A 17,155-nucleotide genomic window follows, 5' to 3' on the forward strand; every position below is an offset into this window, starting at 1 on the left:
GATTTGCTTTTGAGGCTGTTTTCTACATCCTGTATGCATGCTTCTTTTTTTTCTTTCTTTTTTTAATTTTGAGACAGTGTCTCACTCTGTCACACAGGTTGGAGTGCAGTGGCATGATCTCGGTTTACTACAACCTCCACTGCCTGGGTTCAAACAATTATCCTGCCTCAGCCTCCTGAGTAGCTGGGATTACAGGCATGAACCATCAGGCCTAGATAATTTTTGTATTTTTAGTAGAGACATGGTTTCACCATGTTGGCCAGGCTGGTCTTGAACTCCTGACCTCATGTGATCTGCCTGCCTCCGCCTCCCAAAGTGCTGGGAAAACAGGCATAAGCCACCGTGCCTGGCCCTCATTTTTTTTTTTTTTTTTTAGTTCTTTTTTCTTTTGTCTCCTCTGTGTATTTTCAAATAGCCTGTCTTCAAGCTCACTAATTCTTTCTTCTGCTTGATCAATTCTGCTATTAAAAGACTCTGATGAATTATTTCATATGCCAATTGCATTTTTCAACTTCAGAATTTCTGCTTGATTTTTAAAAATTATTTCAATTTCTTTGTTAAATGTATCTGATATAATTCTGAATTACTTCTCTGTGTTATCTTGAATTTCTTTGATTTTCTTCAACATAGCTATTTTGAATTATCTGTCAAAAAGGTCACATATCTTTGTTTCTCTGGGATTAGTCCCTGGTGGCTTATTTATTTCATTTGGGAAGGTCATATTTTCCTGAATGGTGTTGATGCTAGTAGATGTTCTTCAGTATCTGGGCATTTAAGGGTTTGGTATTTATTGTAGTCTTCATTATCTGGGCTTGTTTGTACCTGTCCTTCTTTGAGAAGGCTTTCCAGATATTTGAAAGGACTTGGGAGTTGTGATCTAAGGTGTATATACTTTAGGGGGCACTCTAGGCTCAGTCACATTATTTTCCTTGCAGGCTCGTAGAGGTACCACCTTGATAGTCTTGGACAACTTCCAGGAGAATTCTCTGGATTACCAGGCAGAGACTCTTCTTTCTTACTTTCTCCCAAACAAAGAGTCTCTATTTCTATTCTGAGACATCTAAAGTTGGGGGTGGAGTGACACAGCCACCCCTGTGGCCACCACCACTATGACTGTACTGGGTCAGACCTAAAGCTAGTACAGCACTGGGTCCTGTCCATGGACTGCTATAACTACTCCCTGGATACTGTCTATGTTTACTCAAGGCCCTGGGGATCTATAATCACCAGGTGGCAAAGGCAGCCAAGCCTGTGTCCTTCCCTTTAGGGCAGCGAGTTCCCCTAGGTCTTGGGTAAGTCCAGAGGTGCAATTGTCTGGTAGTCAGGGGCTAAAATAAAAAACCTCAGAAGTCTACCTGGTGTTCTTCTGGTATTGTGGCTGAGCTGGCAGTCACACCACAAGATGCAGTCCTTCCCACTCTTCCCTCGCCTTTCCAAAGGCACAGTAGCCTCACCCCATCCCACTGCTACTACAGGCCATGGGGAGTTCTGCCAAACTACTGCCAAAGTTCCCTTAAGGCCCAAGGGCTCTTAAGTTAGCTTGTGGTGAATGCTTCCTGGCCTGTAACTCACCCTTCAGGGCATGGGCTCCCCTCTGGCTCAGAACAGGTCCAGAGATGGTGTTGGAGAGTCAAATCCAGAAATTGAGGACCCCAAGAGCCCACTGGGTCCTCTACTCCCCTGTGGCTATGCTATGCTGGTACCTAAGGTGCAAGACAGAGTCCCCTGTACTTTTCCCTCTGCTTTTCTCAAGCAGAAATTTTGACCCATAACCACCACGGCTGGTAATGTGCTGAGTCTCACCTGAAGCCAGCGAGTCTCAGAGGTTCACCCAAGGTCCTCTGTGTAGTACCTGGGTGTTGCTGCTGGTTGTTCAGGGCCCAAGGGGTCTTTAATTAACAGGTGATGCATGCTGCCAGGACTGGGTCTTTCCCTTCAAGGCAGCGGGCTCCCTTCTGGCTCAGGTTGTGTCTACAAATACTATCCAGGAGCTAGGGCATGGAATGGGGGCCTCACTACTCTGAGTGAGGCTTTATCCTGCTTTTGCTGAGCTGATACCCAAGATGCAAGTCAAAGTCCTCCACACTCTTGCCTCTCATCTTCTCAAGTGGAATATAGGAGTCTCTTTTGGAACAACGAGCTGTATAGCCTGGGGTTAGGGGAGGAGTGATACCAGCACTTCCTTAGCTGCTCCAACTGCTGTCTCAGTAGGTCATGTGCCCCCCATAGCCCACTGTCTCTGGGCCTAGTTCAGCCCTAGGACTCACCTAATATTAATAGTTGCAGTCCTTATGGCCTAGGCTGCCTTTCACGTTTACTTAGAGACCCAGAGCACTTTTGCCCTAGGTGGCAAGATTTGCAGGAACTCCAATTCAGACCATTGGGATCAGCAATTCCCCTCTGGCTGGGGCTGGTTTAAAAGCTCCCTTCATGGGTGGGCATCAGCTGAGTTTAGTCTGGTTTTCCTTTCTGCTCTAACAGGACAGCACTGAGTTCAATGCCTCACAATTGTTATGTTTGCCTTCCTCCAGTGCCCAGAGAGGCTCTCAGCAGTATACTGCTGCTGCCAGAGATAGGGGTGATGTCGGTCATTCAAGACTGTTTTCTCCATCTCCTCAGTCCCTTTCCAGTGATACGTAGTTATGTGGTATTGCTCCTCACACGGGGCACCAATTGAGGTATTGCTCCTCACAAGAGGGCATTAGCTGCAGGGGTCTGCCCGCAGACCCTGATCCAAAGGACGGATGAATAAAACGTACACTGACACACAGATATTCTGTTTTGCCAGTCCTGCTGAGTGTCCGACTGCCTACACATCAAGAGAGGCTTGTCACCGCGGCAGGCCCTGAGCGACTTGCGCTCCAGGCATTTATTTAGTATAGAATTAACAACAGAAGCTTTGAGTAAACACACTTGAGGGTAATTAACATGGTGAAGAGAGTAGTTCCATGAATGATTAAAGCTCAGGTACTGCGGTCTAAAGTAAATACCATTAGGGGGCAATATCCCTGGTCGACCTCCCCCCCCCCCCCCCCCCCCCGGCCCCAGGGCCATCTGGCTAAAAGGTTGGTTAATGGAGGTAGGGTAAACAGACTTAACTGGGGAAGGCTCTATTGTCCCTAGTATTTACCCTATGACCTAATACTCTGAGGTAAGAACCGGCTGCCTTCAGCCTGTTCAATTATTACAAGTTATGTAATATTTCATCCTTCTGAAAGGTTTGTGACTATTTCCTATAACTTTCCCTAATATTTCCTTTTAATAATTCTGCCACCATCCTGAGTGAATTCCAACATCTCCCCCTTTTTTGTTTTCTGTGTTAGGACTTTTTGATTGCAGAGCGCAGATATGTGCAGCTGTAGGTTTGTCAGGCGAGGTGGTCACTGCTCTTATTCTGGTTTTGCATCCTAGAATTAGCAAGTAACAAAAGACAATTACGAGTACAATTAGCAACATTCTTTTCTAGTCAAAGAGTGACCTGTAGTATTATATGGCATCTTAGTTTGATGAGTGCTGTTAGTAAGGAACCCCACCAGGGGTATGTTAACTCCTTCCAGCCAAGCAGTTGCGTTGTTAGAAGCTGAGAAGGGAATGTTTGCCCAGATAACAGGGTTGAAAAAAGGCAGATTTAGAAGATGGGCTTAATGGAGTGTAGCAAGTACAGGTAGTAGGCAAAGTGAGATAATTAAAAATGAATAAATTATCTGGCTTAGCCTTCTGCTTCTTCAGCATAATGTCTGGGGCCTGTGTTGTCTGTGGAAGCCACATTGTCTGCTGCCCGCTTGGTCACATGACTCCAGCCTCTAATGCTTTTTCTTATTTCTTTATGTAACTGATTGCCTTGCCAATTTTGCATCACTGGGCAGGCTAAGGGCTCGCCTTCTAATGCTGCCTGTGTAAGACAGGGACTGATAGCTATAGTGTACTCTCTGTCTTTTTTCTTATCTATTGGAGGAGGAGGCTCAGGTAAAACCTACGTTTCCTCTTTGTTATTTCGGCCTGGTGATATTGAGAGGTGAAGCCAGCTGGGCTTCTGGGTCGGTTGGGGACTTGGAGAACTTTTGTGTCTAGCTAGAGGATTGTAAATGCACCAATCAGTGCTCTGTGTCTAGCTAAAGTTTTGTAAACGCACCAATCAGCACTCTGCAAAAACACACCAATCAGCACTCTGTGTCTAGCAAAAAGTTTGTAAACACACCAATCAGCACTCTGTAAAAATGGACCAATCAGTTCTCTGTAAAATGGACCAATTGGCACTCTGTAAAATGGACCAATCAGCAGGACATGGGTGGGGCCAAATAAGGGAATAAAATCTGACCACCAGCACCAGCAGTGGCAACCCGCTCCAGTCCCCTTCCAAGCTGTGGAAGCTTTGTTTTGCTCTTCACAATAAATCTTGCTGCTGCTCACTCTTCAGGTCCGCACTACTTTTATGAGCTTAACACTCACGTGAAGGTCTGTGGCTTCACTACTTAAGTCAGTGAGACCATGAACCCACCAGGAGGAAGAAGCAACTCTGGATGCACCACCTTTAAGAGCTGTAACACTCACTGCGAAGGTCTGCAGCTTCACGTCTGAAGTCAATGAGACCACGAACCCACCAGAAGGAAGAAACTCCAGACACATCTGAACATCAGAAGGAACAAACTCTGGACACACCATCTTTAAGAACTGTAACACTCACCGTGAGGGTCCACGGCTTCATTCTTGAAGTCAGTGAGACCAAGAACCCACCAGAAGGAACCAATTCCAGACACATTTTGGCAACCACAAAGGGACTATCACCAAGTGGTGAGTACCACTGGACCCCTTTCACTTGCTATTCTGTCCTATTTTTCCTTAGAATTTGGGGGCTAAATACCGGGTATCTGTTGGTCAATTAAAGGCAACTAGCGGGGTCACCAGACTAAAGACACAGGAGTCAGGTTTTCTGAGAAAGGGCTCTCTAACAACCCCCGACTCTTCGGAGTCAAGAGCGTTGGTTTGCCTGGAACCAGCTTCCACTTTTCCTAAACTTCCGGGCTGAGACGAGGGTCAACAGAGAGGAAAGCCATTCAGCTCCAGGGTTCCGACAACAAGCTGGTTGACCCTGCGGCCATGAGCAGAACAGTCAGAGTCATGTCACCCAAGCAAGACTCGCCCATCTATCGTATCTATCCTGACCCTCCCCTGTCAGGGTCCTAATGCCTGTCAGACAAACTTTCTCTTACCTCTCTTCTCCGAGGCTAGTCCCACTTCTAAAAACCACTCCCTGTCTCTGGTGTTTTCTAGCTTCTCCTCTAAGAATTATTTATAGTATTAACTCCAGGACTCTATTTCCTTCTTTTAGCACCCGGGCTCACCTATCAGAAAGACATAATTTTTGCCCAAAGCCCCATCATAGGGGGGACTCTCTGGAATTCAGGATCCCTCCTCAGACAAGCAGGCCTAACAAAAGCTATTCCTGAAGCTAGGATATGGGGAGCTTCAGAAATGATATCTTTCCTATGCAAGTGAGGACAAAAGGCGTCACTCTTCCAACTCTGGAGATCCCTCCCCTTCCTCAGGGTGTGGCCCTCCACTTCATTTTTGGGGCATAACATCTTTATAGGACAAGAGTAAAGTCCCAATACTAACAGAAGAATGCTTAGGACTGTAACAGGTTTTCGAGAATGCATTGGTAAGGGCCACAAAATCTGACATTCCTCGTTCCTCCTTGTGGTCTAGGAAGAAAACTAGTGTTTCTGCTGCTGCATTGGTGAGTGCAACTATTCTGATCAGCAGGGTCCAGGGACTGTTGCATGTTCCTGGGCAGGGGGAGAAACAAACAAACCAAAACTGCAGGCAGTTTTGTCTTTCAGATGGGAAACACTCAGGCATCAATAGGCTCACCCTTGAAATGCATCCTAAGCCATTGGAACCAATTTGACCTGCAAACCCTGAAAAAGAGGTGGCTCATTTTTTTCCTGTACTACAGCCTGGTCCCAATATTCTCTCTCTGATGGGGAAAAATGACCACCTGAGGGACATATAAATTACAATACTATCCTGCAGCTTGAACTTTTCTGTAAGAGGGAAGGCACATAGAGTGAAATACCTTACATCCAAGCTTTCTTTTCATTGAAGGAGAATACACAACTATGCAAAGCTTGCAATTTACATCCCACAGGAAGACCTCTCAGCTTACCCCCATATTCTAACCTCCCTATAGCTTCCTTCCTGTTGATGATAAGCCTCCTCTAATCTCCCCTTCACAGAAGGAAATAAGCAAAGAAATGTCCAAAGGACCATAAACCCCCCCAGGCTATTGGTTACGTCCCCTTCAAGCTGTATGGGGAGGGGAATTTGGCCTAACCCGGATACATGTCCCTGTCTCCTGCTCTGATTTAAAGCAGATCAAGGCAGACCTGGGGAGGTTTTCAGATGATCCTGATAGGTACATAGATGTCCTACAGAGTCTAGGGCAAACCTTCGATCTCACTTGGAGAGATGTCATACTATTGTTAGATCAAACCCTGGCCTTTAATAAAAAGAATGTGGCTTTAGCTGCAGCCTGAGAGTTTGGAGATATCTTAGTCAAGTAAATGATAGAATGAAAGTCGAAGAAAGGGACAAATTCCTACCAGTCAGCAAGCCATGCCCAGTATGGATCCCCACTGGGACCTTGACTCAGATCATGGGGACTGGAGTTGTAAACATCCATTGACCTGTGTTCTAGAAGAGAATTAGGAAAAAGTCCATGAATTATTCAATGATGTCCACCATAACTCAGGGAAAGGAAGAAAATCCTTCTGCCTTCCTTGAGCAGCTATGGGAGGCCTTAAGAAAATATACTCCCCTGTCACCTGACTCACTCGAGGGTCAATTGATCCTAAAAGATAAGTTTATTACCCAATCAGCCGCAGATATCAGGAGAAAGCTCCAAAAGGGAGCCCTGGGCCCTGAACAAAATCTGGAGGCATTATTAAACCTGGCAACCTCAGTGTTCTATAATAGGGACCAAGAGGAACAGGCCCAAAAGGAAAAGCAAGATCAGAGAAAGGCTGTGGCCTTAGTCATGGCCCTCAAACAAACCTTGGTGGTTCAGAGAGGACAGAAAATGGAGCAGGCCAATCACCCTGTAGGGCTTGTTATCAGTGTGGTTTACAAGGACACTTTAAAAAAGATTGTCCAATGAGAAACTGCCCCCTCGTCCATGTCCACTGTGCCGAGGCAATCACTGGAAGGCACACTGCCCCAGACTGCAGTGGTTCTCTAGGCCAGAAGCCCCCAACCAGATGATCCAACAACAGGACTGAGGGTGTGTAGGGCAAGTGCCAGCTCATGTCATCACCCTCACTGAGCCCCGGGTATGTTTAACCATTGAGGGCCAGGAAACTGACTTCCTCCTGGACACTGGCGCGGCCTTCTCAGTATTAATCTTCTGTCCTGGATGACTGTCCTCAAGGTCTGTTAAAAACCAAGGAATCCTAGAACAGCTTGTAACCAGGTATTTCTCTCACCTCCTCAGTTGTAATTGAGAGACTTTGCTCTTTTCACACGCCTTTCTTGTTATGCCTGAAAGTCCCACACCCTTATTAGGGAGGGATATATTAGCCAAAGCTGGAGCTATTATCTACATGAATATGGGGAACAAGTTACCCATTTGTTGTCCCCTACTTGAGGAGAGAATCAACCCTGAAGTCTGGGCATTGGAAGGACAATTTGGAAGGGTAAAAAATGCCCGCTCAGTCCAAATCAGGCTAAAAGATCCCACCACTTTTCCTTATCAAAGGCAATATCCCTCAAAGTCTGAAGTTCATAAAAGATTACAGGATATTATTAAACATTTAAAAGCTCAAGGCTTAGTAAGTAAATGCAGCAGTCCTTGCATCACCCCAATTCTGGGAGTACAAAAACCAAATGGTCAGTGGAGACTAGTGCAAGATCTTAGACTCATCAATAAGGCAGTAATTCCTCTATATCCAGTTGTACCAAACCCCTATACCTGGCTCTCTCAAATACCAGAGGAAGCAGAATGGTTCACTCTTTTGGACTTCAAGGATGCCTTCTTCTGTATTCCCCTGCACTCTGACTCCCAGTTTCTCTTTGCCTTTGAGGATCCCACAGACCACATGTCCCAACTTACGTGGACGGTCTGGCCTCAAGGGTTTAGGGATAGCCCTCATCGGTTTGGTCAGGCACTGGCCCAAGATCTAGGCCACTTCTCAAGTCCAGGCACTCTGGTCCTTCAGTATGTGGATGATTTACTTTTGGCTACCAGTTCAGAAGCCTCATGCCAGCAGGCTATTCTAGATCTCTTGAACTTTCTAGCTAATCAAGGGTACAAGGCCCAGCTTTGCCTACAGCAGGTCAAATATCTATGGCTAATCTTAGCCAGAGGGACCAGGACCTTCAGAAAGGAACAAATACAGCCTATACTTATCCTCGCCCTAAGACATTAAAAGAGTTGCAGGCGTTCCTTGGAATCACCAGCTTTTGACAACTATGAATCCCCAGATACAGTGAGATAGCCAGGCTCCTCTATACTGTAATCAAGGAGACCCAGGGGGCAAATACTTAAATAGTAGAATGGGAACCAGGGGCAGAAACAGCCTTCAAAACCTTAAAGCAGGCACTAGTACAAGCTCCAGCTTTAAGCCTTCCCACAGGCCAAAACTTCTCTGTATACATCACAGAGAGAGCAGGGATAGCTCTTGGAGTCCTTACTCACACTCGTGGAACAACCCCAAAACCAGTGGCATACCTAAGTAAAGAAACTGATGTAGTAGCAAAAGGCTGTCCTCACTGTTTAAAGGTAGTTGCGGCAGTGGCTGTCTTACTGTCAGAGGCTATCAAAATAATACAAGGAAAGGATCTCACTGTCTGGACTACTCATTGATGCAAATGGCATACTAAGTGCCAAAGGAAGTTTATGGCTATCAGACAACTGCCTACTTAGATACCAGGCACTACTCCTTGAGGGACCAGTGCTTCAAATACGTACGTGTGTAGCCCTCAATACTGCCACTTTTCTCCCAGAGGATGGGGAACCAATCAAGCATGACTGCCAACAAATTATAGTCCAGACTTATGCCACCCGAGATGATCTCTTAGAAGTCCCCTTAGCTAATCCTGACATTAACCTATATACGGATGGAAGTTCATTTGTGGAAAATGGGATACGAAAGGCAGGTTATGCCATCGTTGGTGATGTAACTGTACTTGAAAGTAAGCCTCTTACCCCAGGGACTAGCGCCCAGTTAGCAGAACTAGTGGCACTTACCTGAGCCTTAGAAATGGGAAAAGGAAAAATAATAAATGTGTATACAGATAGCAAGTTGCTTATTTAATCCTACATACCCATGCTGCAGTATGGAAAGAAAAGGAGTTCCTAACCTCTGGGGGAACACCCATTAAATACCACAAGGAAATTATGGACTTATTGCACACAGTGCAAAAACCCAAGGAGGTGGCAGACACACTGCCAAAGCCATCAGAAAGGTGAAGGGAAAAAAGCAGAAGGAAACTGTTGGGCAGATGTTGAGGCCAAAGTTGCTGCCAGGCAGAACCTCCCATTAGAAGTACCTATGGAAGGACCCTTGGTATGGAACAACCCCCTCCAAGAGATTAAGCCCCAGTATTCCCCAACTGAAACAGAATGGGGACTTTCATGGGGGCATAGTTTTCTCCCCTTGGGTGGTTAATGACAGAAGAAGGAAAGGTACTTATACCCGAAGCCAGTCAGTGGAAAGTACTTAAAACCAATCCTTCCCTGGCAAATGACTGTAGGCTTTTTATCTCTCTATCAACCTCTGCTTACGCTGCCACTCCCATTCCTGGAAATACCTGGGTCTTTACCAACTTAACCTACCACCCTCATTATGAAAGAAAAGAACCTTTCCGACTTCTAAATATGCAATCATTAGCCGACTTCCCCGTCTCTGACAGGACCAAGAATACTCTAACAGGACGTGCAATCCAACTTTTATGTCCTTACATTTGCAATCTCACCTATTGCACAAGCAATGAAAAGCCCATACATGGCCCTGTAACTACGAATACCGTCTTAACTTTCCAAGCCCCTTTATGCATCCAACGCAACCTGTTATCAGGTCTGCCCCTGGGGCACCTACTACCGCGTCAGTGTAATTACACACTACAACTTCAAGCCCCAACTGATCACAGAAATAACTCCATTTAGATGGCTTGTCCACTTCTCAGGGCCCCCCAAAATCATCACCTCCTGCCTGCTTAACAAACAGTCCAGATTTTGTAATGGCAAACATACTCCCTGCGTGACCATTCACCCCTGGACCCCCTGCAGCAGCGCCCCCACCACTAGTGAATGCCTTCTCATCTCCTCTTTCAATCACTCTCGAATGGTTCCTAGTAGATAGAAAACTGTTTTTTCTCCAATGGGAAAATAGAACACAGGGAGCCACTCAGTTTGCTCCCAACACCCCTTTCCAGCCACTCACCAGAGCTACCTTGGCAAGTACTCTAGGAGTATGGGAAATGAAAACAACAAACTCACACACCTTTCTAACATACATAACCAGTTCTGTCTACCCAGCCAAGGTGTATTCTTCTTATGTGGAATGTCGACCTACATCTGCCTCCCCACTAACTGGACAGGCGCCTGCACCTTAGTCTTTCTAAGTCCCAACATTAACATTGCCCCAGGAAATCAGACCCTATCAGTGCCCCTCAAAGCTCAAGTCCATCAGCGCAGAGCCATACAACTAATACCCCTACTTACCGGGTTAGGAATGGCTACTGCTACAGGAACTGGAATAGCCAGTTTATCTACTTCATTATCCTGCTACCCACACTCTCAGAGGATTTCTCAGACAGTTTGCAAGAGATAACAGAATCTATCCTTACTCTACAATCCCGAGTAGACTCTTTGGCAGCAGTGACTCTCCAAAACCGCCAAGGCCTAGACTTCCTCACTGCTGAGAAAGGAGAACTCTGCACCTTCTTAGGGGAAGAGTGTTGTTTTTACACTGACTTGTCAGGGATAGTATGAGATGCTGCCTGGCATTTACAGGAAAAGGCTTCTGAAATCAGACAACGCCTTTCAAACTCTTATACCAGTCTCTGGAGTTGGGCAACATGGCTTCTCCCCTTTCTAAGTCCCGTGGCAGCCATCTTGCTATTACTCACATTCGGGCCCTGTATTTTTAACCTCCTTATCAAATTTGTTTCTTCTAGGATCAAGGCCATCAAGCTACTGATGATCTTACAAATGGAACCCCAAAAGGGCTCAACTAAAAATGTCTACCAAGGAACCTGGACTGACCCACTTGCCCTTTCACTGGCCTAGAGAATTCCCCTCTGGAGGTCACTACAACTGCAGGGCCCCTTCTTCACCCCTATCCAGCAGGAAGTGGCTAGAGTGGTCATCGCCCAATTCCCCACAGCAGTTGGGGTGTCCTGTTTAGAGGGGAGATTGAGAGGTGAAGCCAGCTGGGCTTCTGGGTCGGTTGGGGATTTGCAGAACTTTTGTGTCTAGCTGGAGGATTGTAAATGCACCAATCAGTGCTCTGTGTCTAGCTAAAGGTTTGTAAACGCACCAATCAGCACTCTGTAAAATGGACCAATTGGCATTCTGTAAAATGTACCAATCAGCAGGACGTGGGTGGGCCCAAATATGGGAATAAAAGCTGGCCACCAGCACCAGCAGCCGCAACCCACTCTAGTCCCCTTCCAAGCTGTGGAAGCTTTGTTCTTTTGCTCTTCACGATAAATCTTGCTGCTTCTCACTCTTTGAGTCTGCACTACCTTTATGAGCTGTAACACTCACCGAAGGTCTGCAGCTTCACTCCTGAAGTCAGCGAGACCATGAACCCACCAAGAGGAAGAAACAAATCCGGAGGTGCCACCTTTAAGAGCTGTAACACTCACTGCAAAGGTCTGCGGCTTCACTTCTGAAGTCAGCGAGACCACGAACCCACCAGAAGGTAGATACTCCAGACACATCTGAACATCAGAAGGAACTCTGGACACACCATCTTTAAGAACTGTTAACACTCACCATGAGGGTCCACGGCTTCATTCTTGAAGTCAGCAAGACCAAGAACCCACCAGAAGGAACCAATTCCGGACACAGTATTAGGACCGGGAAGAGGAGGTGATATGGCAGGTGACATTTTCTCCTCCTTCCTCTTTTTAGGCTCTTCTGTGTGTAACTGAGTCAGGGTTGCTCTAATTAAAGCCCATAACGTTAAAGCTGTTGCTGGGACCTGCTGCGTTTGCACATGATGTTGTTTAAGATTTCTCCCCATTTGTTCCCAGAGTTCTATGTCTAGCATTTCTTCCTCTGGAAACCATGGGCTTGGGATCACAACAGTTTGCACTACAACAGTTTGTCTAGCATGGGTGATTAGGTCCCTTAATTGAGCCTGTGAAACTGATGCTCTGCTAGCCTTAAGCAATTGTTTTAACACTTCTATATACTGTTTGTGTTGAGCTGGTAACTGTTGTCCCATGATAAAACTCCACTTGAACAAACTTCCCCCAGAACTTGGTAATCTCAAGTAGGCACCAATGACTTACTGATTACTCACTGACCTGACTGCGTGGTTCCGTTTTTCACCTTCGTTTTCCTGGGGGGTCCGTCACATTTCCTGCACACTTCCTTCACAGCTTTCCTCATGAGGGTGGTCCTCACACTTCCTTTGCAGCTTTCCTCACAAGGGGCTCCAACTGTGGGGAGTCTGTTTCTGCAGACCCCTGACTGGTCTCACACTTCCTCACAAGAGGGCACCAGTTGAGGTATTGCTTCTCCCAAGAGGGTACCAGTTGAGGTAGCGCTCCTCACATGGGGCACCAGTTGTGGTATTGTGCCTCATACCAATTGAGGTATTGCTCCTCACAAGAGGGCATTAGCTGCAGGGGTCTGCCCGCAGACCCTGACCCAAAAGACAGATGAATAAAACGTACTGTCACACACACATACTCTGTTTTGCCAGTCCTGCTGAGCGTCCGACTGCCTGCACACCGAGAGGCTTGTCGCTGCAGCTGAACCTGAGCAGCTCACACTGTGAGCAGCTCACACTGAAAGCATTTATTGAGTATGGAATTAACAACAAACGCTTTGAGTAAACACACTTGAGGGTAATTAACATGGTTAAGAACATAGTTCCATGAATGATTAAAGTTCAGGTACCCATCGGTCTAAAGTAAATAACCATTAGGGGGCAATATCCCTGGTCGACCTCCCCCGTGAGAGGACCATCTGGGTAAAAGGTTGGTTAATGGAGGTAGGGTAAACAGACTTAACTGGGGAAGCCTCTATTGCCCCTAGTATTTACCCTATGACCTAATGCTCTAAGGTAAGAACCGGCTGCCTTCAGCCTGTTCAATTATTACAAGCTATGTAACCTTTTGGCCTTCCAAAAGGTTTGTGACTATTTCCTATAACTTTCCCTAATATTTCCCTTTAATATTTCTGCCACTGTCTTGAGTGAATCCCAGAATAGTTAAAACCAGGGACTATGAGGGATCACCTGATTTTTGGCTCTTATGAACATGCTTTTCCTGCGTAGATGGTTGTTAAACTGGTGTTCTTGCATGGGGGACAATCAGTGGAGCCTTCCATTATATTTCACCATCTTGCTGTGCCTCCCCTGGATTAGTTCCGTTTTTTGTTTGTTTGTTTCTTTTCTGAGACAGAGTCTCGCTCTTGTTGCCCAGGCTGAAGTGCAGTGGCACAATCTAGACTCATTGCAACCTCCACTTCTTGGGTTCAAGCGACTCTCCTGCCTTAGCCTCCCAAATAGCTGTGCCTACAGGCACAAGCCATCACGCTCGGCTAATTTTTTGTATTTTTAGTAGAGATGGGGTTTTACCATGTTGCCCAGGCTGGTCTCCAACTCCTGAGCTCAAGTGATCCACCTGCCTCAGTCTCCCTAAGTGTTGGGATTACTGGTCTGAGCCACCGTGCCCGGCCTCCCCTGGATTAGTTCTTACAGGAATAGATTAGTTCTTGCCAGAGCAGGTTGTTATAAAAGTGAGGTTGCCTCTAGTGTTTTGCATCCTCACACGTGTCTGCTTCCCTCTTGACCTCTCCCTATGTTATGACCCAGCACAAAAGCCCTCACCAGAAGCCAAGCAGATGCTGAAGCCGCACCCCTTGAACTTCTCAGTCTACAGAGCCATGAACCAAATAAACCTTTCTTTATAAATTATCCAGCTTCAGGTATTCTGTTATAGCAACACAAAAGGGACTAAGACAACTACCTTATCATCATAATACTATGATAGTCAAAATAGATAATGTCTGTTAAAATGCTGAAAGAGTTTACACATGTTATTTTTACCTCATTTGAGTGATTTATTATTCGTTAATATATAGAGCGTCAATAAGGTATAACAACATAAACACTGAGATCATTAATCAAGGGTCCTGAGATTCTACTCTTGTTCTCCATAAATTAGCTGAGTAAATATGGTAAGTCATTTAACATTTGGGCTTCAGGTTTCTTAATCTATAAAAATGACAAAGTATCATTTAGAACCTTCTAGCTAGGAAATATATCATTTTGTGATCTCCTAAATCTAGTTTTTTCTCACATGCTGGCTCTAAGTTTTTGAGATAGGCTCTTGCTCTGTTGCCCAGACTGGTGTGCAGTGGCATGACCATGGCTCACTGCAGCCTTAAATTCCTCAGCTCAAGTGATCCTCCTGCCTCAGTCGCTCGAGTACCTGGGACTACAGGCTCATGTCACCACACTCAGCTATTTTAAAAAAATTTTTGTAGAGACAGGGTTTTCCTGTGTTGCCCAGCCTGATCTCAACCTCCTGGGCTGAAGTGATCCTCCCGCTTGGGACTCTCAAAGTGCTGGGATTGCAGGTGTGAGCCACCATACCCAGCCTTTAAGTTTTCTCCATTAAGAGACTGTTGCATTTGCCCCCTTTGCTCCTGCCTTGCTGAATGAGTTCATATACATGATTATTACAAAATACAACATGCTTAGGAAAATCTGTGACACATAGAAAGAGGAATCTTTTTTCTTTTGAAACTTTCACTTATTTTGTTGCGTTTAGTTTTGATTTATATGCAGACCCCTGACTGGTCTCACACTTCATTTACAATGCATTTACATTGCCCAAATTTAAAACACTATCACAAGTGACACAATGAAGAGTCCAGCTCCCTACCTTACCTGTTTACCCTTTTTCCTGCTCCCATCTTATTCCTATCTATCCTTCCAGTGTTATTCTATGCCAAGTTCAAAAGATATAAATATAAATTTTCTAATTTTCTCCCTTTTCCTGTTAGACATTTTACTTGTTTCACTTAATAATATATTCTGGAAATTACCATACATCAGTACACAGTGAGCCACCTTCTCTCTATTTTGTTTTTCAGCTTCATATTTTTCAACTGTGGGGCAGAACCATAGTTTATTGAATGAATCTTCTAAAGAAGGACACTTGTTTCTAACATTTTGCTGTTGCAGAAAATGCTGCAAATAAATAACACTGTGCAGACATCATTTTGTATTATGTACAGGTGGATCTGTAGAATAAATTCCCAGAAGTCAGATTCCTAGGTTAAAGAGTAAATTAAATTGTGCATTATAAAAATGTCATATTGCTCTCAACAAAATTCAGACTACTTTGCACAACTAGCAATATATCAGCGCACCTGTTTTCCAACAGCCTCATCAACACAATGTGTTCAAATGTTGGATTTTTAACTAATCTGATAGGAAAAATGATATGCAGAGCGATTTTAATTTGCATGAAGAGCTTTTAAAGAAAGAGAAGTTGAAATTTAAGGTGAGTTTTGACAGAAATAGATTCTTCAAAGTGTCCCCCAAATAGGAAGCTTCACAGTTAATATTTAAAACCTCTTGTAAATAACAATTGGCATTGAAAGCAAAATATTACTTTGTAATCCAAAGCATATTGTCGGCCAAGTTCAAGGAAGCTTGGCGATTGCTCAATCTTAAATTACTCAATCTTAAACCAGAGAGATGAAATGGTGCATTCGTGAGCACTGGCCTTGAACTGTTAACTCTCCCAGCACTGTTAACTGGAGTTTCTTTATTGTTGGGCTCTTATCCATCCTTTGTATTAGTAACTCCAAATTAATAACTGCATGTTAATAAACTCCAAAGGTGACATTACACATATCTGGTGTTTTGAGCAGAATGGCAGAAACAAGATGAGAAACAGAGCTGGAGGAAATTTTGTTTTATATCAAGTTAATTAAACTCCCTCTCTCCCCGTTTCTCTTTCTCTTTCTCTCTCTCCACACGCACACACCAGCAGAAGCATTTCTTTCAGATTAAAAGAAATGGAAATGTGTACATTCCATTCTATTGTCCTCTTAATTCTAAGTTAAATAAATCAATTTTAAGGAGTTGAATGCTATATAAAATATGTACTATATCTGCTGTGGTTACATGTTATAAAAACTACTATACCAAAGGCTGTCTAATATCATTTCTTTTGGTAACACCCCAAACCTCATTTACTTTAAATATACACTGTGCTTCAGTTTACTCATCAGTAAAATTTTAAGGATGCTGATCCCCACCTCATAGGGTTTTTGGTGAAGATTAAATAAGTCAAAACAGCCAGGCATGGTGGCTCACACCTGTAATCCCAGCACTTTGGAAGACTGAGGTGGGCAGATCACCTGAGGTCAGGAGTTCGAGACCAGCCTGACCAACATAGATAAACCCTGTCTCTACTAAAAATACAAAATTAGCCGGGCATGGTGACGCATGCCTGTAATCCCAGCAACTTGGGAGTCTGAGGCAGGAGAATCGCTTGAACCTGGGAGGCAGAGGTTGTGGTGAGCTGAGATTGTGCCATTGCACTCCAGCCTGGGTAACAAAAGCGAAACTGTCTCAAAAAAAAAAAAAAAAAATTAAATCAAAACATGTAAAGCATCTAGAAGAATGCACGGCATACAGTAAACACTCAACACATGGCAGCTATTATTATATTTATTCTTTTGTTAGTGAAAATTTTCCTATGACTGCAGACTCTTTGGACATAGTACCTATGGTAGGCATCACATACATTATTTCTAATGTGTATGTTGAAGAAAGTCTTGAAACCTTAATTAATGCACAGGTGTCAGAAAAAGCCTGGAAAGTGGAAAAATGAACAAATACACAATTGTTTATATTTGTGTTACAATTCTGTCCTTAGAAAGGACTCTCTCGTGGTT

The 17,155-nt window shown here is 44.7% G+C and overlaps 1 long non-coding RNA gene across 1 annotated transcript; it reads left to right on the forward strand.

Annotated features, from left to right (window-relative positions):
• Positions 1 to 4,417: 4,417 nt before the first annotated feature.
• Positions 4,418 to 12,474, forward strand: LOC144334454 (uncharacterized). Its single transcript, XR_013404276.1, has 2 exons — positions 4,418 to 4,791; positions 11,176 to 12,474. It is a non-coding gene; the product is annotated as an uncharacterized LOC144334454 (long non-coding RNA).
• The last annotated feature ends 4,681 nt before the right edge of the window (positions 12,475 to 17,155 follow it).

Source organism: Macaca mulatta, chromosome 14, assembly GCF_049350105.2.
Source record: "Macaca mulatta isolate MMU2019108-1 chromosome 14, T2T-MMU8v2.0, whole genome shotgun sequence".
In the NCBI taxonomy this organism is placed as follows: domain Eukaryota; kingdom Metazoa; phylum Chordata; class Mammalia; order Primates; family Cercopithecidae; genus Macaca; species Macaca mulatta.